Source organism: Lagenorhynchus albirostris, chromosome 11 (genome assembly GCF_949774975.1).
Source record: "Lagenorhynchus albirostris chromosome 11, mLagAlb1.1, whole genome shotgun sequence".
In the NCBI taxonomy this organism is placed as follows: Eukaryota; Metazoa; Chordata; class Mammalia; order Artiodactyla; family Delphinidae; genus Lagenorhynchus; species Lagenorhynchus albirostris.
Window position 1 is genome coordinate 53,704,954 of NC_083105.1, and position 26,904 is coordinate 53,731,857.

Here is a 26,904-nt window from a genome sequence, read left to right on the forward strand (position 1 = left end):
TCAGCAATTAGGGTGTTTTGCTTTCTTATCAGTCCTGTGTTCACTGGAGTAACACTTTTAATTTCCTTCAAGACCTTTTCCTTTGCATTCACAACTTGGCTAATTGGCACAAGAGGCCTAGTTTTGACCCATCTCATCTTTTAACATGCTTTCCTCACTAAGCTTAGTCATTTCTAACTTTTGATTTAAAGTGAGAGACGGGCAACTCTTACCTGAACATTTGGAGGCTATCGTAGGATTATTAATTGGCCCAATTTCAATATTGTTGTGCTTCAGGGAATAGGGAGGCCTGAGGAGAGGGAGAGAGACGGGGGAATGGTTAATTGGTGGAGCAGTCAGAACACACACAACATTTACCGATTAAGCTCACTGTCTTAAATGGGTGCAGTTTCTGGTGCCCCTAAAACAATTATAATAGTAACATCAGAAGTCACTGATCATAGATCACCGCAACAAATATAATGATAATGAAAAAGTCTGAAATATTTCAAGAATTACCAAAATGTGACAGAGAAACATGTAGTGAGCAAATGCTATTGGAAAAATGTCGCCTATAGACTCGCTCAACGCAGTGTTGCCACAAAACCTTGTTTGTAAAAAACAAAACAAAACAAAAAAAACCCCAGCAATACCTGCCAAGCACAACAAAACATGGTATGCCTGCCTGTATTTGAAATAATTTTAGCTCTACAGAAAAATTGTAAAGATAATTTCAGAATATGCTCCCATGCCCTCCCATGCAGTGGTGCCGGGGGCCAAGGGCAAGAGGAGAGAATTGTCTAAAAAAGGGCATGGGGAAAGTTTCTGGGGTGAGATGTTACATTATGATTGTGGTGATGGTTATGGAACTGTATACGTTTGTCAAAGGAAATTGAATTGAACGCCTGAAATTTGTTAATTTTATATGTAAATTATATTTCAATAAAATTAATTTTAAAATATTTAAAGGTGGCCAAAAATACAAGATTTAATGTTTGTATTTAATTTAATTTTGGCCACACTACATGGTTTGTAAGATCTCAGTTTGCAGACCAGGCATTGAACCTGGGCCCCAGCAGTGAAAGAGCCGAGTCCTAACCACTAGACCATCAGGGAATTCCCTGTATTTACTGAATTAATTCCTGCTAAGTATACTGTTTTCATAATTATGATATTATTTCGTTTTTATGCTCACCTTGTTAAGTAAAAAGAAACTGTATAGTGAAAAATAATTTATGAGAAAAATAGAAAATCAAGTGGAGAAATCTCTGAGGAAGTGGAACAAAAAGGACAACATAGTACAAAAAAAGATGCATATTTATCACAGGGATGAAACTTGAGGGCATTATGCTAAATGAAATAAGCCAGTCACAAACAGACAAACACTGTGTGATTCCACTTATGACATATCTAAACTAGTCAAATTTACAGAAAGAGAAGATCCCAATAGTGGTTGCCAGAGGCTGGAGGGAGGGGGAAATGCAGGGTTGTTGTTTAATTGGCATAGGCTTTCAGCTCTGCGAGATGAACAACTTCTGGAGGGCTGTTTTACAACACTGTGAATATACTTAATATTACTTAACTGTATACTTTACAATGGTTAAGGTGGTATGTTTTATCTAATGTTTATTTTTATATAACAGTTAATAATTTTTTTAAATCAAGAAAACAGGAATATCCTGTACTCCAAAAATTCCGTTTGTAAAACTTTATCCTACAGACATGCTAACAAGATCCCAGAGGCATATGTGTAAATGTATATAAATGTTTATATACACATTTGTGCATAAGTATATATAACTCAACAAGGAAACAACCTAAATGTCCATCAAGAGAAGAATGGCTAAATAATGACATAGACAGCAAAATATCAAACTGTGGTGAAAATGAATTAATTACAGTCATACAGACAAACATGGGTAAACCAGACATACAATTTTTTTTTTTTTTTTTTTTTGCGGTACGCGGGCCTGATCACTGTTGTGGCCTCTCCCGTTGCGGAGCATAGGCTCCGGACGCGCAGGCTCAACGGCCATGGCTCACGGGCCCTGCCGCTCCGCGGCATCTGGGATCTTCCCGGACCGGGGCACAAACCCACGTCCCCTGCATCGGCAGGCAGACTCTCAACCACTGAGCCACCAGGGAAGCCCCAGACATATAATATTGAGTAGAGGGACTTCCCTGGATGTGCAGTGGTTAAGAACCCACGTGCCAATGCAGGGGACACGGGTTCAATCCCTGGTCCGGGAAATCCCACATGCCGTGGAGCAACTAAGCCCGTGCCTGCAACTACTGAGCCTGTGCTCTAGAGCCCGTGAGCCACAACTACTGAAGCCCGTGCGCCTAGAGCCCATGCTCTGCAACAGGAGAAGCCACGGCAAGGAGAAGCCCGCGCACCGCAACGAAGAGAAGCTCCTGCTCGCCGCAACTAAAGCCCGCATGCAGCAACGAAGACCCAACACAGCAAAAAATTAATTAAATAAATAAATTAATTTTAAAAATGTGTAAAAAAAATTGGGTAGATAAAGCAAGACATAGATGTACATATAGAGGAGGATACCATTTTCATAAAACTCAGAAGCCACAAAGCTAAACAATATATGGTATGAGAATATATACACTCAATTCAATTTTGATTCAACAAATGTGTTTTGAGTACCTACTATATTCCAAGCAGAGTTCTAGACACCAAAGATAGAGGCAGCAGTAAACACAAAAGACAAAAAACCTGCCCTCATGGTGCTTACTTTCAAGTGATGGAACAGGCAACAAACAAGATAAGTAAATTAAACATGTAACAAAGTAGAAAGTGAATCTTAAAGGAAGGGGCTAGGAAGTGGTAGGGAGATTAATTAGATAGGGTGGCCAGGGAAGGCCTCTCTGAGAAGATATATTTGAGGAAAGACTTGAACGAAGCGAGGAGTTAGCTGTGCACAGATTTGGGGAGAGAGCCTTCCAGACAGGAGACACAGCAAATACAAAAGCCCCAAGGTCTGAGTGTGTTCAGAGAAGCAAGGTTGAGAGAGAGGGGTGGGACCAACCATGTGATATTGTAGGGTTTTTCTCTGAGATAGAGAGCTATTATGCAAAGATCTGACTTCATGCGCCATCTGACTTAGGTTTAAACAGAATCACTTGGGCTGCTGTATTGAAAGTGGACTGGAAGGGGGCATGGATGGAAACAGGGAACCAAGTTAGGGGGCTACATTGGTAATGAGAGATGGTGGCTTGAAATAGAATGTTGCTGTGGTGGTGAATTCTGGATATGTTTTTAAAGGCAGAGCCAGCAGGATTTGCTGACAGATTGGATGGGAGGGGTAAGACTAATAAGAATTCAAGAGTGACTCCAATACTTTTGGCTTCAGGAACTGAGTGATATATATGTGGTAAGACAAATAACAACAAAAAAGGGAGAGATGACAGCAACAAACTTGACTGCAGTATTTTTCTCTGGAGGTTAGTAGGGGTTAAGACTAGGGAGGATCCCACATACAACTTCAAATATTGATAGTGGTTGAGTTCTGAGATTGGATAAAGGGTTCCATGGTGTTTATTTTCTTCTTCTTCTTTAAACTTACATAGTCATTATATAAATATTCTTTTATAAGTATCAAACACTACATACTTTTTTCTAAAAATAACAATAAAATCCCAACAGTAGATAAAAGTGAGAATATAAAAACTAATCACATGTAGGACTATTTCCTAAAATAATTAGCAATGTGCACAAGGGTTTATATACAAGGAGATTCCCTCTTCCTCATTAGAAATAAGAGTAATACATTGGGGGAAATAGAGGAATGGTTAAACTATGACACAATAGAATATTATACAGCCATTAAAAACCATATTTTCAAAGCTATTTACATGGGCACTGCTCCCCTATTTTAAGCAATAAAACTATGTGGTAGGATGATACTTATTGTACTATATATATATATATATATATATATATATATATAAAGAAAAGAGACTGGATATTTGAATGTAGTTATAGAACTACATATAGATCTAGCATACTAGTTTGAACGAAGTGTGGCTGTGAGTTACAAAAATACACAAAAAAAGTGACTTTAACAAGATTGAGGTTTACTTTGCCCTCATGTAAACAGAATTCCAGCTTGGGACGGTTGTTCCAGGGTAATCAGAGACACAGGCTCCTTGCATGTGATTGTTCTGTAACCTTCAGCACGGGGCTTCTTGCAGTCTAAGCTGGCTACTCCAGCTCTAATCATTATGTTTGCATTCTAACTACGGGAAAGGAAGAGAAGGAGATGGAAGGGTATGTCCCCGCTTCACGAAAATCTGCTAGAACTTTTCATCATTGCACTTGTAGCCCATTGGCTAGAACTTAATTTGTATGGCCACACCAGGCTGCAAGTTGAGGTCATATGGTGAGCTAAAAGCTTGAGATCTTACTATATAGAAAGAAAAGGAGAACAAATCCTGGGAGACAACTCTTAGTCTCTGTCACATCCAGTGTGATTCCACTTTTCTTAAAGACAGAGACAGCCAGACCAGAAAGTTGTAGAGCAAAATATGAGTGCTGGTTATCACTGGTTGGTAGAATGTTGGACAATTTTTGCTTTCAATCTTGTATTTTTCAAATTTTTAATATATAACATGTACTATTGTTAAATATTAAAAATAAAATACTTAGAATTAAGAAGAAACTATATAACAAAAACAAGGAAATTGAAGAGTATTCTTCTCTGTACCAAATCTGTTTGTTTTAAGGAATGTTTAGAAAGCACCAATAAAGACTATAGAAAGCACCTTGAGTGCTAGAGGATAATTTCCATGTTGAATAGAAACTCAAAACATATCTTTTGTAAAACAAGTATCAAACAAAGGGATAAAAGGTAAGTTCCTTGGAAACATTCAAGAACCCCAACTTTTTAACACAGTTGAGGTGGGTCTGACTTTTGGGAAGGCCCCTGTTGTGACAGCTGTGAGTGCAGAAAGCCAAGAGATTAGAAAGCAAGGTCATACCCTTGGCTTAGCCGTTCACTGTCAACTGGACATGTCTTCCTAATGTCCACAGTCCCTGAAGAGTGTGGTTCCCTGGGCAGTCCAATATAGCCTTCACCCTGGTCTTTGCAAACTTCTTCAGTAAAAACTCAGGGAATTTAAATGAGAAGCCCAAGATTGCTGGTGAGGCCTGATGTCTTGGGAGTGTAAGTTTTTCCATCCATCCCTGTCTCCAGTTGAAATTATCTGCTGAATATAAAAAGGCAGAAAATTTTGTTATTTGGATGTCTAAGGAGAGGCTAAATCCTTGTGTGAAAACAAAATCAACATTCATGATCAGTAGAAACTTACTCCAATTTGCCAAATTGGAATTGTTTTAACATGACAATACCAATAGTCATTTTTGCTATGTAACAATTATACAGCTTAAAAATTGAAAGAATTCCACAGAACAAATTAAAAGAACTTTTTTTTTTAAACTAACTTATGGTTACCAGGGGGTAAGGGGAGGAGAGATAAACTGGGATATTTGGATTGACATATACACACTATTATGTATAAAGTAGATAACTAATAAGGACCTACTGTAGAGCACAGGGAAGTCTACTCAATAGTCTGTAATGGCCTATATGGGAAAAGGATCTAAAAAAGAGTGGATATAAGTATATGTATAACTGATTCACTTTGCTGTACACCCGAAACTAACACAACATTGTAAATCAACTATACTCTAATAAAATTTTTTTTTAAAAAGCACTTTTTAAAAGTAGGTCTTAGAAACATTTGAGTAACTGCACTGATTTATACAGCTGGTCACTCCTGCCCCCTGCTGGCTAGAATTGGCTACAACCAGACTATCCCAGGTTAACTGTACTCATACAGTAAGTTCTTCCTGTACTTTGGGAAATCTCTTAATTTCCTTCAAGAGGCATACACACAGAGACAGAGGAAGAGAGGGACAGAGTCAGACAGAAAAAGAGACAGAAACACAAAGAATAGATAGACACAGAATACCTTGTGTTCCTGCCTTCCCCTCCCTCTTTCTACCTTATTGCACTGCAATAGCCTGCTCAAGTACTGATTTGTTTCATTATATTGGAAAAAGGGAGGGAAAATGCTTTTCTGATTCAAAATATAATCATCAGCCTAAAATAGTGCCTGGTACGCAGAAGGTGCTCAGTAGATATTTGTTGAGAGAATGAGAGGGAGCCAGAGAAAAAGTTGCAGAGGGATTGAGAGAGAGGAGGAAGAGAGACAAGACCTATTCTTTCAAGGACTCCTCCCACCTCTATTTGAGAGACAAATTTATATCAGAAATACTAACATCACAGTACATTGCAGACATAGGAAATAGGAACTCAATTAAGTTGGCACACACAGGCATTGACCTAAGCCTTTTACTATTATTCTTATATTTTCCTTATAATAATCCTATAAAATAAACACTATTATATCCACTTTAGAGATGAGAAGCCTCAGGCAGGAAGAGGTTAAGTTAAATTTCCCGAGGCTACTAAGTGGTGGGGCTGGGATTTCAACCCAGGAAGTTTGACTCCACAGTTCACACTTTTAACCAGCAGCAAGGTGCCTCTTCAAAGGATGTGAAGAAGAGGGCAGAGCAGAGATAGAGGAAAAATCTATCGTTGGGAGTATTGTACCAATCCTTCCATGTAAGTCATCTGCCTGCTGGAGAATAATTTTATCAGAGATGACATAACTATAGCAGAGAACCAACTTCTTCAATCCAGTGCTTCTTACACTTGATCACTAAAGGAGAACTAATAGCAGAGGTGGATCAGAGTGGTTTAAAGGACCCGAAACAGTCTCAGGGGAGAAATTTCTTGTTAGTTTTCTATTATAGCCTAAAAATTCATTAAATCTTTCAACTTTCAACAACAGATAGTTTATCCAGACAGAAAATCAATAAGGAAATGTTGGACTTAAACTACATTTTAGGTCAGATGGACCTAACAGACATTTACAGGAAATTCCATTCAACTGCAGCAGAATCTTCTTCTCAAGCACATGTGGAACATTCTTTAGGATAGATAACATGTTAGACCACAAAACAAGTCTTAATAAGTTTAAGAAGATTGAAATCATATCAAGTATGTTTTCTGACCATGATGGTATGAAACTAGAAATTAATTATAAGTGGAAAACTGGGAAAATCACAAATATGTGGAGATTAAACAACAAGCTCCTAAAACCAATGGGTCAAAGAAGAAATCAAAGGGAAAACCAAAAAATATCTTGAGACAGATGAAAATGGAAACAACATACTAAAACTTAAGGAATGTAGCAAAAGCAGTTCTAAGAGGGAAGTTTATAGTGGTAAATGCCTTCATTAAGAAAAATAAAAGATCTCAAATAAACAGCCTAACTTTATACCTCAAGGAACTAAAAAAAAGAACAAACTAAGCCCAAAGTTAGAAGGAAGGAAATAAGGATCAGAATGGAAATAACTGAAACAGAGACTAAAAAGACAATAGAAAAGATCGGTGAAACTAAGAGCTGGTTCTCTGAAAAGATAAAGAAAATTGACAAACTTTAACTAGATTCACCAAGAAAAAAAGAGAGTACTGAAATAAATAAATCAGAAATGAAAGAGACCTTACAAGTGATAGCACAGAAATACTAAAGATTGTAAGAAACTACTATGAACAATTATATGCCAACAAATTAAAAACCTTGAAGAAATGGATAAATTCCTAGAAACATACATCCTACCAAGCTTGAATCATGAAGAAACAAACAATCTGAACAGACTGATTACTAGTGAGGAGATTGAATTAGTATATAGCATAATGACAGAAGTAAGTCCTTCCTTATCAGTAATAATTTTAAATGTAAATGGATTACTCTCCAATGAAAAGGACAGAGATTGTCAGGATGGTATTATGCCAGATGGATAAATACACATGATCCAACTATATGCTGTCCGTGAGAGATTCACTTGAGATCCAAAGATACAAACAGGTTTCAAGTGAAAGGATGGAGAAAGATATTCCATGCAAATAGTAACCAAAAGAACCACTCCTGTTATGCTAATACCAGACAAAATGGACTTAAATCAAAAAAGGCTACAAGAGACAAGACATCATGCATTAATAAAAGTTTAATACAGCAAGAAGTTATAACAATTTTAAATATTTACACACTTTATGAGAGACCATCAAAATATGTGAAGTGTATTGTTCTGTAACAGATCTCTAGGAAATTTTTCATTTTGGAAAACCGAAATTCCATATACACTGAGCAACAACTCATTGATTTTTTAAATAACCTTGCATTTCTGGGATAAACCCTACTTGGTTATGATGTACAATTATTTTTGCAAATTGCTGGAGTCCTATGCTAACTTAGTGTGTGTGTGTGTGTGTGTGTGTGTGTGTGTGTGTATTTCTGCATTTATGTTTATTGGGTTTGACAGGTTTTAGTATCAAGTGGCCTTATAAAATGAATTGGAGGGTGTTCCCTTTATTTTCTGGAAGAGTTTGTGTAAGATTAGTGTTATTTCTTCCTTAGTGTGTGATAGATAGAATTCAAAAGTGAAACTTCAAGCCTTTTGTTTGTTTGTTTGTTTTTCTGGTCAGTTAAAAAAATTTTTTTTATAGTTAGGTATAATTTATATACAGTAAAAGTAACTTTTTGTGTGTATACAACTATGAATTCTATGAACCTATTAATTAAATTAGTTTTCATTTCTCCCAAGTAAATACTTGGAAATGGGATTGTTGGGTTGTATGGTTAACTTTATAAGAAACTGTCAGACTGTTTTCCAAAATGGCTATACCATTTTTTCTGCTCTGTTCAATTTATTCTTTTTTAAAAAAATTTTATTGAAGTATAGTTGATTTACAATGTTGTGCTGGTTTCTTCTGTACTGACTCAGTTATACATATATATTCTTTTTCATATTCTTTTCCATTATGGTTTGTCACAGGATATTGAATACAGTTCCCTGTGCTATACAGTAGGACCTTGTTATTTATCCATCCTATATGTAATAATTTGCCTCTACTAATCCCAAACTTCCAATCCTTCCCTCCCCCTTGGCAACCACAAGTCTGTTCTCTATGTCTGTGAGTCTGTTTCTGTTTTGTAGATATGTTCATTTGTGTCATATTTTAGATTCCACATATAAGTGATATCATATGGTGTGTTTCTCTTTCTGACTTACTTTTTAGTATGATAATCTCTAGGTCCATCCATGTTGCTGAAAATGGCATTATTTCATTCTTTTTGATGACTGAGTAATATTCCACTGTACATATGTATCATATCTTCTTTATCCATTTATCTGTTGATGGACATTTAGGTTGATTCCATGTCTTGGCTATGGTAAATAGTGCTGCTATGAACATAGGGGTGCATGGATCTTTTCAAATTATAGTTTTGTCTGGGTATGTGCCCAGGAGTGGGATTGCTGGATCATATAGCAACTCTATTTTTAGTTTTTTGAGGAAACTCCATACTGTGTTCCATAGTGGCTGTACGAATTTCATTCCCACCAACAGTATAAGAGGGTTCCTTTGTCTCCACTCCCTCTCCAGCATTTGTTATTTGTAGACTTTTTAGTGATGGCCATTCTGACTGGTGTGAGGTGATACCTCATTGTAGTTTTGATTTGCATTTCTCTAATAATTAGCAATGTTGAGCATCTTTTCATGTGCCTATTGGCCATCTGTATATCTTCTTTGGAGAAATGTCTATTTAGGTCTTCTGCCCATTTTTCGATTGCGTTGTTTTTTTGTTGTTGAGTTGTATGAGCTGTTACTATATTTTGGAAATTAAGCCCTTGTTGCTTGCATCGTTTGCCAATATTTTCTCCCATTCTGTAGATTGTCTTTTCATTCTGTTTATGGTTTCCTTTGCTGTGCAAAAACTTGTAAGTTTGATTAGGTCCCATTTGTTGATTTTTGTTTTTATTTCTATCGCCATGGGAGACTGACCTAAGAAAACATTGGTACAATTTATGTCAGAGAATGTTTTGCCTATGATCTCTTCTAGGAGTTTTATGGTGTCATAGATTATGTTTAAGTCTTTAAGCCATTTTGAGTTTATTTTTGTGCATGGTGTAAAGATGTGTTCTAACTTCATTGATTTACATGCGGCTGTCCAACTTTCCCAGCACCACTTGCTGAGGAGACCTTTTCCCATTTTATATTCTTGCCTCTTTTGTCAAAGATTAATTGACCGTAGGCATGTGGGTTTTCTCTGGGCTCTTTATCCTGCTCCATTGATCTGTATGTCTGTTTTTGTGCCAGTACCACATTGTTTTGATTACTGTATAAAATGGCTATACCATTTTGCATTCCCACTAGTAGTGGTGTGTTCCACCTGCTCCACATCCTCACTAACACTTGGTATTTACTTTAGCCGTTCTAATAGGTCTATAGTAGTATCACACTGTGGTTTAATTTGCATTTCTCTAATGATTTATATTGAGCATCTTTTCATCTGTTTATAGGCCATCAATATATCTTCTTTAGTGGAATAGCTATTCAAATCTCTTGCCCTTTTTAAAAAAATTGAGTTGTTTCCTTCCTTACTGTTGAGTTTTGAGAGTTCTTTTTTATATTTTGGGTACAAGTTTTTTTTTTTTTACCAGATATATCAGTTGCAAAGATTTTCCTCCCAGTCTGTGGACTGCCTTTTCATTCTTTAACAGTGTCTTCTGCAGAACAGAAGTTTTACAATTTTTATAAAGTCTAATTTATCAAATTTTTTCATTTCATATTATGCATTAGCTGTCATAACTATGATATCTTTGCCTGACCCATAGTCAAAAAGATTTTCTCTTCATTTTTCCCCAAAGTTTATAGTTTTAGATTTTTACCTTTTGATCTGTGATCCATTTTGAGTTAATTTTAGCATAAGGTGTAAGTTATGGGGTGGGGTTTGCTATTTTCCATAGGAATGTTCCATTGTTCCAGCACTCTTTGTTAAAATGACTATCTGTTCTCCATTGAATTGCTATTAAACTTATGTAAAAAATCAATTGATCAATCAATTGATCTATTTCTGGACTCTATTCTGTTCCATTGATCTTTGTGTCCATCTTTTACCAATACTGCACTGTCTGATTATAGGGGGGTTTTTTGTTGTTGTTTTTTTGCCGTACGCGGGACTCTCACTGTTGTGGCCTCTCCCGTTGCAGAGCACAGGCTCCGGACGCGCAGGCCCAGCGGCCATGGCTCACGGGCCCAGCCGCTCTGTGGCATGTGGGATCTTCCCGGACCAGGGCATGAACCCGTGTCCCCTGCATCGGCAGGCAGACTCTCAACCACTGCACTACCAGGGAAGCCCTGATTATAGTTTTATAGTAAGTTTTACAATCAGGTTGTGTGAGCCCTCCAACTTTGTTCTTTTTCTTTTTTTCTTTTTGGCCTCGTTGGGTCTTTGTTGCTGTGTGTGGGCTTTCTCTAGTTGCGGCGAGCAGTGGCTAGTCTTCATTGCGGTGCAGGGGCTTCTCATTGCAGTGGCTTCCCTTGTTGTAGAGCATGGGCTCTAGGTGCACAGGCTTCAGCAGTTGCAGCACGCAGGCTCAGTAGTTGTGGCACGTAGGCCCTAGAGCATGTGGGCTTCAGTAGTTGCAGCATGTAGGCTCAGCAGTTGTGATGCATGGATTCTAGGATGTGCAAGCTTCAGTAGTTGTGGCATGGAGGCTCAGTAGTTGTGGCTCATGGGCTCTAGAGCACAGGCTCCGTAGTTGTGGTGCAAGGGCTTAGCTGCTCTGTGGAATGTGGGATCTTCCTGGACCAGGGATCGAATCCGTGTCCCCTGCATTGGCAGGCAGATTCTTAACTACTGTGCCACCAGGGAAGTCCCCTCCAACTTCGTTCTTATTCAAAATTCTTAGGCTATTTCTTTTGATTTTCTATATAAATTTTATAATGATCTTGTCAATTTCTATTAAAAGTTTTGCTGGGATTTTGAGATTGTGTAGATTCTATAGATCTCTTAGGATAAAATTGACAGCTTAACAATATTAACATATCCATAAATATGATATATTCTTTTATTTAATTGGGTCAGAGATCATCAGTGTTTTATAGTTTTCACCATACAGTTTCAGCACATTTCTCTGAGATTTACTCTTGAATTTATACTTGATACTTTTACAAATGGTACTTTTAAAAATGATTTCCAATTTTCATTCCTTATATAGAGAAATACAACTGATGTTTTATACTGAATCTTGCAATCTTGTTAAACTATGTATAGTACTATTTTTTGATATTCTTTGGGATTTTATATGTAAACAATTATGCTCTCTTTGAATACAGACAGTGTTATTTCTTCTTTTCCAATCTATGTGTCTTTTATTTCTTTTTCATGATTTATTACACTGGCTAGACCCTCCAACATGTGGGCACATTGAGAGGAGACATCCTTGATGTCAGGCAGAACACTGAACACTGGTTACCAATGTCAGGGGAGGTCTCCAACAACATGGAGGATAGCAAAGATCATTACTATGAAAATCACCAGGAATAGAAGCCCAAATACTTCCACTCACTTTCACTCCACTATACTTGGTAATGGATTTGCCAAGGAAAACATAACACAGTCAAACACTAGGTGGAACAACAATTTTACTTACATGGAGAAGAGACAGAGAAAGATCAGCTCCAATTGTGTGCATTGGTTCCCTGTGGCCAGTGGGTCCCACTAGGCAGCCAACACAGGGCAATTAGCCTGCATGCACCCCTCTTGTGCTGTAGCAGAAGGACACCTCTTCCTCCTTCGTGGAGTCTGAAATAAACGAAGGCTGGAGAGTGCCTGAGAGTCATTGACGCATTGAGTATAAATACTTAAGCAGAACAAAGGAATACACATTGAGTCTGAAAAAGAAGATATTCCCATACAAGGTGATAAATCTGGCACTGACTATATGGGTTCCTTATCTCTTGGTAAAGAAGTATTCCAGGCCCAAGCCCTGTTCTTCTGAAACTAGATGGAGGGGGGTCAACAGGCAGTGCACATTAGACTGCCTTTCCCAACATTTGCCTTGTTAGTCCTAGGGGGAAACCGTGGAATCTTTGATCGTTAAGTGTCCCTGCATCGGCAGGCGGACTCCCAACCACTGCGCCACCAGGGAAGCCCTGTGTCTTTATATTTAATGCAAGTTTCTCATAGGCAGCATATATTTAGGACTTGAATTTACCATCTATGAGTTTATCGTTTATGGGTTGAATTGTGTGTCCCCCAGATTCACATGTTGACATCCTAACTAGTACCTCAGAATGTGACCTTATTTGGAAATAAGGTCTTTGTGGATATAATTAGTTAAGATGAGACCACGCTGGTGTAGGGTTAAGCACCTAATCCAGTATGGCTGGTGTCGTTATAAAGTGGGTTGATGGAGAAAGACATACATACAGGGAGAATGTCATGTGAATACGGAGGCAGAGATTGGGGTGATGCAGACAAGCCAAGGAACACCAAAGATTGCCAGCTAACCACTAGGAGCTAGAAGGGGAGCAGATTCTTCCTCACAGCCCTCAGAAGGCTCAACCCTGCTCACACCTTGATCTCAGACTTTTAACCTCCAAAACTGTAAGAAAATTTCTGTTTGAGCCACTCAGGTGGTGGTACTTTTTTAACAGCAGCCCCAGAAAACTAAAACACCATCTAATCTAACAATCTCTATCTTTTAATTGGTATGTTTAGATCATTTATATTAATGTAATTATTGATATAGTTGGTTTAAGTCTTCTACTTTGTTTACTGGCTGTCTCCTCTGTATTTTGATCTTCTTTCTTACCTCCATTTCTATTATTTGAATACTCTCATATTCCATTTTAATTTATTGGCTCTTTGGCAATCTTTTGGGTTCTTTGTCTTAATGGTTTCTCTATAGATTAAATTACACGTACTCAACCTTTCCCACTATATCCAGGTTAATATTTTACCACCTCAAGTGAAATGTAGAAGCCTTACAACCATGTAGGTTGCTTTACCCCGCCCTCTTTATAGTTGTCATATCTATCTACATATATTGATATTCCTACCAGGCAGTGTTACAGTTTTGAGAGGGGATTTATTTTAATCGACTTTCAAGCTATTAAGTTAGCATGCTACCATTTCATGGATACTGAACACACTAGAATCCTAGGTAAGGTACACTAGACTGTGTACAGTAGACATGCACACTAGACTCTGAAACTTACGGTGACAGCAGAGGCAAGAGTATTTTTATGCTGATTACCTGAGCCACAAGACCCACAAGGCAATGCAGAAGGCCTGATGAAGCCTGCAAAATTAGTGGACTTTTGGGCCACAGGAAAGGAGCTTTAAGGGGTCTACCACTTTTATGGCAATCAGTAAGCAGATCAGCTTTTTATGTGATGGAAGATATTACCTCACCTTTCATACTTTCCAGCTGCAAAAACAATCCTGAGAAATGACCTGGATAAAAGAGTTGTCAGGGTCTTGCAATCCTTTACACGCTTAGCAACATGTGTCAGAGTTAGAGAGACCCATTGACTATGTCCCAATCATTATTGCTTTCATCAGTTATGCATATTTTAAAGAATCTAATAGGAGAAAAATAGACTGTTAAATTTACTCAGATCTTTACCATTTGTGTTGCTTTTCCTTCATTTTTCAACGTCTAAGTTTCTCTTTGGTATTCCTCTTTAGCCTGAATCATTTCCTTTAAGTATTCTTCTCGAATCAATCTGCTGCTGATGAATTCTCATAATTTTCTTTCATCTCAGAATATATTTATTCTGATGGATATTTTTGCTGGACATAGAATCCTGTGTTGACCACTCTTTTCTTTGAGCACTTTAAAGATGTTCTTCCATTGTCTGGGTTTCATGGCTTCTGATGAGAAATCCAAGAGCATCCCAATCATTGTTGCCCCATATGTAATGTTTCATTTTTCTCTAGTTCTGTTAAGATTTTTAAAAATCTTTTTACAAAAGTCTTCAGTAGTTTCATTAAAATGTGTCTAAGTATTATTTTCTTTATCTTGTTTGGGGTGCATCAAACTTTTTGACTCTGTAAATGTATGTCTCATTAAATTTGTGATGTTTGGGGCATTATTTCTTCAAATAATTTTTTTGGCCCCAATCTCTTTATCCTCTCTTTCTGAAACTCCAGGGGCAAGTATGTTAGATTTTTAAAATATTGTTCCATAGACCCGTGATGCTATGCTCTTTCTTTTCTCTTTCTTTCTTTTAAAAATCTTTCCCTGCTTCTGTCCTTCAGATTCTATAACTTCTGTTTATCACTCTTCAGGTTCATTGAGTGATTATATCTTTAATTTTTGAGAATGTTTTAATTTGAAATAATTATAGAATAAAAAGTTTCAAAGGTAATACAGAAAGGCACTATGCATCTTTCATCCTGTTTACCTCAATGGTTACATCTTATACAATTATAGTACAATATCAAATGACATTGACAGGAAATGACATTAATATGGTGTGTATATATAGTTCAATATCATTTAATCACATGTATAGATTTGTGTAATGACTACTGCAGTCAAGATACCAAACTATTCCATCACCACAAAAACCTCTCTGGTGCTATTGTTTTATAATTACACCCCTACCTTCACCAACCACTAATCTTTCCATTTCTGTAATTTTTTCATTTTGAGAACCATATATATATATATATGGAATTATACAGTATGAGTTTTTGGAATTGGATTTTTTTCTCACACAGTACAATGCCCTTGAGATTCAGTGAAGTTGTTATATGAAGAGATTGTTTTTTTCCTTTTTACTGCTGAGTAGAATTCCATAGTCTGCATATATCAGTTTAACTATTCACCTACTGAGAGATATTTTGGTTGTTTCAATTTTGGGCTATTACAAATAGAGCTATGAACAATCATGTTCAGGTTTTAATGAAGACTTATGTATTCATTTCTCTAGAATAAATGTCAACAGTGATTGCTGGGTTGTATGATAAATGTCTTTAAAGAAAATGCAAAATTATTTACCAGAGTGGCTGTACTATTCTATATTCCCATCAGCAATGTACAAGACTGTTTTTCTGTATCTTCATCAGCATTTGGAATTGTCACCATGCTTTATTCTCTTGTGTTATCTTCTTTTAGCTTTATAGTTTTATACTTTGCTTTTAAATCTATGATTCACTTCGAGTTAATTTTTGTATAAGGTGTGAGTTTTAGGTCTAGGCTTCTTCTTTTGCTTATGGATATTTAATTACTCCACACCATTGTTGAAAAGAGTGTCCTCTCTCCATCAAAATGCTTTTGCAACTTTGTCAAATATCAGTTGGCCATACTTGTGTGATGATGCTATTTTGGAGCTCTCCCTTCTGTTCCATTGATCTGTGTGTTTATTCCTCTGCCAATACCACCATCTTGATTACTACAGCTGTATGTCTTGAAATCTGTTGGTTGCCTTTGCCTGGTTAATTAGTCACTTTACTCATACTTTATATGCTAAGTAACTTTGAATTATATCCTGGAAATTGTGACTGCAATACTGTGTAGACTGTGGGTTCTCTTATAATCTTATGGAGGATGTTAATTTTTTTTAGCCAGTCTATCAACTCAGTTTAGACTCAGACCAAAAGTTCTGTCTTGCCATACAACCATCACCCAGGATTAGTCTGAGATTTGGGCCCTGGTTTAAATCATAGTTCAGGTCATAAAGCATTTGCCATACTGTTTTGGGTCCGACCTGCACATGTGCTTTTCAGGGGTTAGTATGAGTCTTGAGCAATGGTCAAAATGTTAAGTGTTATGATGTTTTAGATTTGTCCTGTCCATGCACAACCCAGGGGTGAGCCTGTTACACCAGATTAGGTAATCCCCTTCCCCAAATCCAGAATTCTTGTTACACTTTCTGACCTGCAAGTTTCCCTTTTTGTGGTTCCTTTGGACAGGAAAACAAGGTTCTATTGGAGGCTAGCCATCTACATGATCACACATTTCTACAACTGAGCCTGCCCTTGGGGGCATAGCTATAAAACAGAAACTCAGAATATTTACTCCTTTATGGATTGCTTTTCCAACTGCTGACTTCCTTCCACAATTTTTTGTTTACTTTTCAGAATGCTCAGGTAGTTGCTTATGAATATTCTCAAGAGATTTTAGTTGTAATTCAAAAAGAGATAAGCTGTAGTGGACTTCAGTGTCCCAATGGAACCAAAATCTTCCTTTTATCTCTCTGGGAAGGTTTTTAGATACAAATTCAGCGTGTTTAAGATGTAGAGCTTTTCAGAGTTTCTATGTCTCCTGTGTCAATTGTGATAAGTGGTATTTTTGTTAAGTTGTTCTCTTTAAGGAAACTGTCCATTTAATTGAATTTATTGTCAGTTGTTCATAATCTTTTATCCTTTTAATCTTTGTAAAATCTAGTCATGTCCTTGCTTTCATTCCTGATATTGATAATTTATTCTATCAGTGTTATGGGCTGAATTGTGTTCCCCTCAAGTTGAAGGCTTACCCCTCAGTACCTCAAAATTGACTGTATTTGGACTGTATTTTGAAGAGGTAATTAAGTTATAATGAGAGCATTAGAGAGGGCCTTAATCCAATTATGACTGGTGTCCTTATAAGGCTAGAACACACAGAGAGACACCAAGGGTACACTGCATGATGACCATGTGAAGAAAAGGCAAGAAAGTGGCCATCTGCAAGCCAAGGAGAGAGGCCTCAGAGGAAACCAACTCTGCCAGCACCTTGATCTTGTACTTCCAGTCTCCAGAACCATAAGAAAATAAATTTCTGTTGTTTAAGCCACTTACTCTGTGCTATTTTGTTATGGAAGCCCTAGCAAACTAATGCAATCGATCTTGCTAATTTACTGCAGGCATACCATATTTTATTGCACTTTGCAGATATTCCTTTTTTTACAAATTGAAGGTTTGTGATAATCGTTCATTGAGCAAGTTTACTGGCACCATTTTTCCAACAGCATTTGCTCACTTCATGTCTGTGTCAACATTTTGGTAATTCTCACAATATTTCAAACTTTTTACATTATTATTGTATTCGTTATGGTGATCTGTGATCAGTGATCTTTGAATGTTACTATTGCAAAAAGATTAGGACTTGCTGAAGGCTCAGATGATGGTTAACATTTTTTAGCAATATAAGTATTTTTAAATTAAGGTATACACATTGCTTTTTTTAGACATAATGCTAAATAGCACACTTAATAGACTACAGAATAGTGTAAACATAATTTTTATAAGATGTGTTAGCTTCACTCCGCAAATTTTCATGCAGTTTTCTTCTCTGACCCATGTTAATTTTCTAGGTATCTTGTATCTGCTGGGGATTGGTTTCAGGACACCCCCCCACATACACAAAAATCAAAATCCATGGATGCTCAAGTCCCTTATTATAAAATGGTGTAGTATTTGCCTTCAGCCTTTGCACATCCTCCTGTATACTTTAAATCATTACTTATAATACCTAATCCAATGTAAATGCTATATAAATACTTGCTGGTATGCAGCAAATTCAAGTTTTGCTTTTTGGAACTTTCTGGAAATATTTTTCAAATATTTTGGATCCTAGGCTGGCTGAATCCACCAACGTGGAACCCGCAGATACCGAGGGGGCTGACTGTATTTCTAATTTAATTATTTGGTCGTGCGAGAGCATATTCTATAGGACATCAATCCTTTGCAATACACTGAAACTTAATTATGGACCAGCATTTTGTCTTAGAGACTATTCCATGTGCATTTGTTGTGTGTAGTGTTCTATAAGTGTCAATCACCTTATATTAATATGGCCACACTAAATTCCCTATGCTAGGTGTATCATTTTCCATTTTTTACTTATAACTTGTTTGGTCTTTATAAAGTGTCTCTCGGAAAAAGCATATGGTTGGATCTTTCTTTCTCCTGCCTTATTCAGAGTTTAGTCCATTACATTTAATTAATAATATGGTTGGATTTAAATCTACCATCAACCTTTGTTTACCATTTGTTCTTTTGTTCCTTTTCCCTCCTTTTCTACCTTTACTTTTTTTGTGTGTGGGGGAGGGGGTGACATGAGTATTATTTATTATTACATTTTATCTGTTTTACTGGCTTTTAGTTATGCCTCTTGTTCTTTTTCTTTTTTGTGTGTGGTTGCTCTAGGGTTTATAGTATACTTTTTTTTCTTTAAGATTTTTTTGATGTGGACCATTTTTAAAGTTTTTATTGAATTTTTTACAATATTGCTTGTTTTATGTTTTGGTTTTTTGGCCACAAGGCATGTGGCATCTTAGCTCCCTGACCAGAGATTGAACCCACACCCCCTGCATTGGAAGGCGAAGCCTTAACCACTGGACCACCAGGGAAGTCCCTATAGTATACATTCTTAATATATCATGATCTTTTGCAATCATATTATATTAATTCACATATAAGAACTTTATAACAGTATAATTTCACATAAACCACTCTCCTTTGTCTGATGTCATATATTTTATTCACACGTTACAAATCCCACAGTACATTTTCATTCATTTTGTTTTGAACAACCATTTGATTTTTATCTAAGAAAGAAAAAATTTTCTATTTATCTACATACTCTACTCACCATTTCCATAGGTTTTATTCCTTCCTGTAGATCTGAAATTTCCATCTGGAAATTCTTTGAGCATTTCCATAAACACTTCTGTATTATGGGTTACTGATGGACAAATTATTTTTAATCTGAAAATGTTTAATTTGCCTTCATTTTAGAAGGATATTTTCTTGTGTATTAATTCTAAATTTGACAGGTTTCCCTCCCCCTTCCCCCACCTTAGCACCTCAGAGACGCCATTCCATTTTCTCCTGGCCTTTGTTGTTTCTAATGAAATGTCAGCTGTCACATTATTTGCTAGTAATGTGACTTTTTTCCCCCATGGCTGCTTTTGAGAATTAATTTTTATCTTGGATTTTTATTGACTATTTAAGGGTATGGATGTGGTCTTCTTTTCTTCTTATCCTGCTTGGGGTATGCTGGCTTAAGTTGATATTTTCAGTCAAATTCGGGAAAACTTCAGCCATCTGTTTTCAATTATTTTTTTCTACTTCATTCTTCTCCTGTTTGGTTCTCTCTCACAAGTCTTTGTGTTCCTGTTAATTTAGGGAAAAAAAATCTCTATGCCTTATTTTGGATAATTTCTAGACTTATTTTTAAGTTGTGTTCTGCATTAATCCCATCCAATTAATAGATTTTTGATTTCAGTTATATTTAGTTTTAATATTTACATTTGGTTATTTCTTATAGTTTTCACATGTATTTCCTGAAATTCCCTATTTCTTACGCATTCCATCTTTTCCTGTGGATTCTTTAATGTATTTATTATAGTCATTTTAAAGTCCTTGTTTACCAATTCTAACATCTGGGTTATCTTTGGATCTGTTTCCATTTACCATGGGTTTACATTTCCTGTTTCTTTATATTTCTAGGAATTGTGAATGATACATGTTATTTTCTATTTTACGACATATGGAGGCAATGTACGATATCAATGCCTCATCAAGGCAACTGAAATGAACATTTTAATGAATATTCTTGGAATGTATTTCTCATTTTTTTAATGATATACTAATTTTCATTGAATTATTTGGACCCTGACCTTTTTTCTCCAAGAACTTGGTTTTACTATATTTGAAATTACATGAAGAAAACAACAACAACGTGACAGTTGTGGAAATACATCCACAAAATATTTACTATAGAATAACATCCCTGATCCTTGAAGTTAACAGTCTAGTTACAGGGCGTGTAGTCTATTACAGTTCTCCTATGGGTTTCCTATGGGCAGATTTACAGAGTCCAAGAAAATATACCTTAGGCAAAGACAGAGAAGACAAAAAACAGTAACCTTGATTTTTGGGGTGAATCCCAACATTACATTTTGAAAAACCAAACCAGAACTGCGGAATACGAGCAAACATCAGAGTCTGAACAGATAAGCCATGCCCTTGGAAATCCAATGTAGCTGTGGAAACAGACAACAGTAACAGAAGGATGACTAGGTAAAAATTCAAGTTTACCAGCTAAATACCAGCTAAATGTAAGGGTAGAAACAAATAGGCCTTAAAAACTTGAAGTAAATAGAAGTGACCCAGAATCTGGAAAGAGTATGTGTGGGTCCAGTGACAGGAGAGGGAGATATAGCTAGCATCTAAGACAAGGAGCTGTCTTCTCTCTGCCCTGGTTTTAGGTTGTCTCACACTTTGAGGGCAGGCTGTTAGGACTCACTGAACTCTGAAGCTAAATTCTGTATTTGCTAATAACTGTAGTATGAAAGTGGTTTCCAGAGTTACACCAATTTCGCTAGCACCAAAGAAAACACCTGGTCTTAGCACCACTCATTGTGAGCCTCACATGTATTAAAATTACACAAATAGGGCTTCCCTGGTGGCGCAGTTGTTGAGAGTCCGCCTGCCGATGCAGGGGAGATGGGTTCGTGCCCCGGTTCTGGGAAGATCCCACATGCCGCGGAGTGGCTGGGCCCGTGAGCCATAGCCGCTGAGCCTGCGTGTCCGGAGCCTGTGCTCCGCAACGGGAGAGGCCACAGCAGTGAGAGGCCCGCGGATAGCAAAAAAAAAAATAAAATAAAATTACACAAATACTTCTGTACTATACTACTTATTTCTAGAGTATGTATCAATTAGATGGTTTGCCATGTGTTTCAAAAAGCAGATTTTGAACAAGCTAAGCAGTTTAATTTTCCTTCTGGGTCTATCAGTGGGGGTTTAAAAATCTTGTTAATGGATTGTGTACAAGTAATTCCGGTTGGGCTATTTTATTTTTACACAATCACAATTGGTGTCATTATATAGTTCATCTTTTGTGTGCCGTTTTTAAGAAAAGTGGGAAGATCCAGGATGTTCCCAGTCTACCTGGTTGTTTAAAGGGAATTTTGAGGAATCTGTCCAAGAAAATATTTTCTCTAGAGCTTAAACCACCCACGAAAGAAAAAAAAACACAGAAAATCTCTCCTTTCCAATCAAACTTGACTATCTTCTCTTTCCTTAACATTTGGCTCCTTTTGTTTTCAAAATTAATTTACCCTGTTGGGAAACTGAGTCTTACCCTTGGCCATCAACAAGACTCTTTTTTGCCTCAAAAGTGAGGTTTTTTTTTTCCCCCCACATTACTTCTTGTTTAATTTTTATTTCTTATCGGAGTAAAACTGAAAAATGATGTCTTTTTAAAATGGGAATTCAAGTCTGAAAACTATGGACTGTTTCACTTCCCAAATTAGTAATTTGTACACCTATCTTTGTATATTCCAACCAAATATTATATAGTATTTTTACTATTTCAATGTGCTTGAGGGTGATTTAGGGACTTCTATTTTGGGACAGCAGTAACAACTCATCCAGGCTTATTAATACTATACAAATTGTGGGCTCTCATGGGGATGGGGTCTCAAGGCAGTATTTGTTTAAAAATAGTATCACTATACAGGTTGCTTGGAAGCAATCAGTAGGTAAACTCTCATAAGTATTTAATAACTCTGAGACCCTTCTCAGAAGATGCATGAAGACAAACTTGGTGACTACATTGTTGGTCAATGCAGAGGCATAAAGGATCTAGATCTAACTTTTTTTTTTTTTTTTTTTTTTGCGGTACGCGGGCCTCTCACTGTTGTGGCCTCTCCCATTGCGGAGCACAGGCTCCGGACGCGCAGGCTCAGCGGCCATGGCTCACGGGCCCTGCCGCTCCGCGGCATGTGGGATCTTCCCGGACCGGGGCACGAACCCGTGTCTCCTGCATCGGCAGGCGGACTCTCAACCACTGCGCCACCAGGGAAGCCCTAGACCTAACTTTTGATAGTTGTTAATTCTCCTGGAAAACCTTGGACTCAAGAAAAATGGACAATATTAAGGGAAGGTAGACTTCAGAATGTTGTATATGTGATACTAGATAAGGAGGCTATGAGCCTAGTCACAGAATGGTTACTTTGCCATGGAAACCAGACAAAAACTGGGTTGGAAGACAGATTTCTTTGCAATAAAAATGTCTTTAGAAAATATAAATGAAATGTTGCTATTCTTTACATTTAATCTTGAATATTCTAAATTCCATAAATACTGAATTTATTATTCTTAATAATACTGAATTTAGAATGTTACTGTATTTTAAACATATCTATTTTTAATGCACATTCATAAGGTAAATTTACTTTGAAAGCTTTAAAAATACTCAGTAATACATCAGGGATAAAACAAAATCACAGTAATACAGTGATGCTTCAGATATTGAGGCAAATCCTTCATTTAATAATTATCACATTAGGAACACATACTATACCCAACACCATCTTAGCATCTTTGAACAAGACTCTTCCATCAGATTAATTCAGTCTAATGGGGGATGAGAGATATGCATAGCCCAAGGTGACAACTGATGTGTCAGGAAGAGCAAGCCAGTGTATGTTGGGATTGGTCCTGAAGAATGTGTGTAGGAGTCTGCCTGGTAGGAGATAAGGCAGACCATTAAACAGAACAGTATGTGGGAAAGGCCAGAGTTGTCAAATTGTATATGTTTGAGGGAAGGTGAGGAGTTCGATAAGGGCTAGTTCTCAATCTTTTCCCTCAAGCACCAGTTGAACAGGCAATCTGGGTGGAATAATTGTTACCCTATTCTTTGTTCTCTTGCTGAAGAAAGCTTATTGGAACTTGAGTGTGAATGATATTGAATAATGATAATTAGTCTCATTTGTAAAGAGAGAACAATCATTCCCACAATTGGGTGTACTTGTTAGTAATAATACCTGCTGCGTTCTTCATAATGATCAGGACACAATTTATACCTCACAATTATTCTAAAAGGTAGGGTAATAGTGCCAGGAGTGGATGGCTTAGGTAGATGGGGAGTTTGGTTTCCTCACAAATATCTATTAATAGCCCTCTACAACAAGTAAACTGTACATTTCAAGAAAAACCATGTGCTTGCTGAGCAAACATGCAGTTTTAAGAGTCTCACACTTCTTTCTACTCGGACTGTTCACCCCAAGCCCTCCTAGATGGAAATTCTGGAGCTGCTCTAGTTTGCAAATTGGGAATCAGAGAGGTAACAAGACTTACAGAAAAGTGGTAGGCCCAGAACTCAGGTGGTTAAAGTTCTAAGCCTATGTTCTGAACCACTCTTTTATTCATGGAGGGTCTGGAGGAGGACTTTAAGCTAAAGAGAGGAATAGAATCTGACTTTTACTAATTCTATCCCAACAATAAAATTCGTAACCTCTGAAGTTTGGATTTTACTTTACTCAAATGATTTTAGATACTGATAAATAAAATTGGAGGAAAAAGACAACATAATCCATGATTGCTGAAGGCAGAGAAAAGGGTTTTAAGTGTAAAATGTTTAGTTATGCTCATAAATAGCTTTAAAAAAACAAATCTGTTAGTATGGAACTGGATTCTAGTATCCGTGATGAAATTTTAATTTTCAAGCTTACCATCACATTAAGACTTCTGCTCCAAGTCTTTTAGAGGAGCTAGGAGAACATCTTAAAAAAAAAAAATGAAAAAGCAAATATTAATTTGATCCATCCTACTGGTTATTCTTCTGCTAAAAATATATACTTAACAATAACTTTAAAAGCTGAATTTGAGCCTTCAATTGAAGAAGTCTTTCATCAGCAATGATAGAGCACTCTAGTTTTCCATAATAGGAAATATGCCTTATTTTGCAAAACCTCGAAGTTTATACCTCTATATCCATTAACTCTTAATCCTCACAAGAAACTGGTATTTTATGGTTGAGAAAACTAAAATTCAGAAGCCAATGACTTAAGAGCTAGCTGTGGTAAAATGGTTTTAAATACAGAATGTTTCCTACCCTATCTCACTGTCTCCCAACAAACATCTTACCCAAGTATTTGTGATTATTGATGTTTACTGTTTGAATTTGCAATATTACAACTCACACAATAGATACATGGCACAAAATTGAAATTGTTTTATAAATCGAGTTTTATCTTACTGAAGTCACTCAGTATGAGTCCTACAGGAATAAAAAGATGTACTATCAATAATTTCTCCATATTTAGTTTATTTTTTGGTTTTCTTAAGTGAGGGCAATTCTAAAATAATTCATATATGCTTGGAGGTTGCTCTGTCTTAAGTAGTTTTCAGGACACTGATAATTCACTACAGGAGTTAGGGAGCTCAGGGGATGAACAATGATCTGGACGTCTGGAACTTCTTTGGGAAATGACTTAAAAAGTCATGATGTGATTAATTCTGACGAACTCAAGAGAATTTTAAAATTGCCCACTTCATATAATCAAAAGATTGTTTTCAGTATAGAGAAAGTGAAATACTTTCACTACTTATAGGGATAACTCAAGGTCAGAAGAAAAGCAGGCCAGATGAAAGAGTGAAGGCACACATGTAAGGCCAGACTAAGAAGAACACTTTAATACGTGAGTCTAAACTATTCAAAACCTAGCATACCTAAGAATCAATGAATAGAGGAGGAATAAGGAGTTACAATGCCTGTTAACCTACAATATTCTTTCATAAAGTTTAAAAGAAAAAATAAGTGTTAATGAGAAAACTTGGTTTGAGATATTACAAAGTTTAAGAATCCTGAAAGATTTTAACTAAGAATTAAAAAGCAAGGTAATACTTAAGGTTTAAAACAGTTTGGGAAATGTAAAGAATTTGTCATTACTGAGAAAAATGTAAGAATACACATTATGGGAAAAGACTGTTGGGATGTTTCCGTATTTATTGTTTTACTTGTATGTATGTAGATTTAACTCCTAGCAACGGATTTGAAGGTCACAGCAAATAAAACTATTTTTTTTTTGTTTCATCAAACTATACAGAACAAACTACAAGTTCCTGATATGAGGGAAAACTTTGAGCAAAATGAGCACCAACTTCAACCATGATTTTCTACAGTAGAACATAGTTAATTACCAAAACAATTTAAACATTTAAAATATTTGATTTTGTGCATACTGAAAATGTGCAGTCTTATTTTTACAGCATTTCCATTTAAAAGAACGATTTCCAAAGAGATAGCTGTATTTTTAGCTGCTTTGTATAAGATTTAATAGGCATTTCTAGAAAAAAAATGACATCAAAACCCATTTGACTGATTTTTCTCTCTGTCCTTTGAGACTCTAGTCCACAATATTATGTCAACTCTTGATTTTCCCTGAATGGTTTATCCACTTTCTGGATTCTCTTAATAACTCAGAGTCTCTTCCCTTTCACTATCCTGGCAATTTCCAGGCTTCCAAAGATAGAGCTGATTATAATTAGATCATGGTATGATGTAGTGTATGTTTCCCAATGCATATATTTGCCAAAAATAATTTTTGTACTGTTTTATATTATCCATTTAAAAATTCTTTACCCCATCATTAGTGCAAATAAGGCTTGATCAATATTTGAATTTTTACTATGTACGTTTTACATGTATATTTTATCTTCCTGATTCTGATATTTAAAAACCTATTCTATGCTGATTAAAAATTTGAATATACCTAATCCAGTTTTAAATGAAAGTGTTATCTGAGCTATTTTGAAATTCTTTTGCTTTAATATATGGTAAATATGAATTAAACACATGAAAAATTATATAGAATTGAAATGCCCAACCTAGAATAATGCTAAGAAAAATTATACATGTTTCTCATTAAAAAACTCTGATAATGAAACAATAGACTATATAGCTCTACAACTTAATACATGTCAGCAAGAATATAAATACACTCTCCTTCCCCCTTTCTCTTACCTCTGGCACTTAAAAAAAAGTATTTGTGAGTTATCAACATAGTTACCTTTTCAAGAGAAGCTGTTTCAAATAAAAATTTAAAAAATTACTTTATTGTAGAGCAAAAAATATGACCAAAGATTTCCACTATTCTTCTTTGGCTTCAGAAATAAAATTTATTTTCCTTTCCTTCTCACTCCTCTGAGATTTTAAAGACTTTTGGTTCCTTCCTCTGTATACAAGAATTCTCCACATTTCTACCTTACAAA

General features: G+C 36.3%; 1 long non-coding RNA gene across 1 annotated transcript; it reads right to left on the reverse strand.

Moving 5' to 3' along the window:
* Window positions 1-212: 212 nt before the first annotated feature.
* Window positions 213-12,813, reverse strand: LOC132528948 (uncharacterized). Its single transcript, XR_009543342.1, has 3 exons — window positions 12,560-12,813; window positions 4,972-5,199; window positions 213-289 (listed from the first exon to the last, which is right to left on the reverse strand). It is a non-coding gene; the product is annotated as an uncharacterized LOC132528948 (long non-coding RNA).
* Between the last annotated feature and the right edge of the window lie 14,091 nt (window positions 12,814-26,904).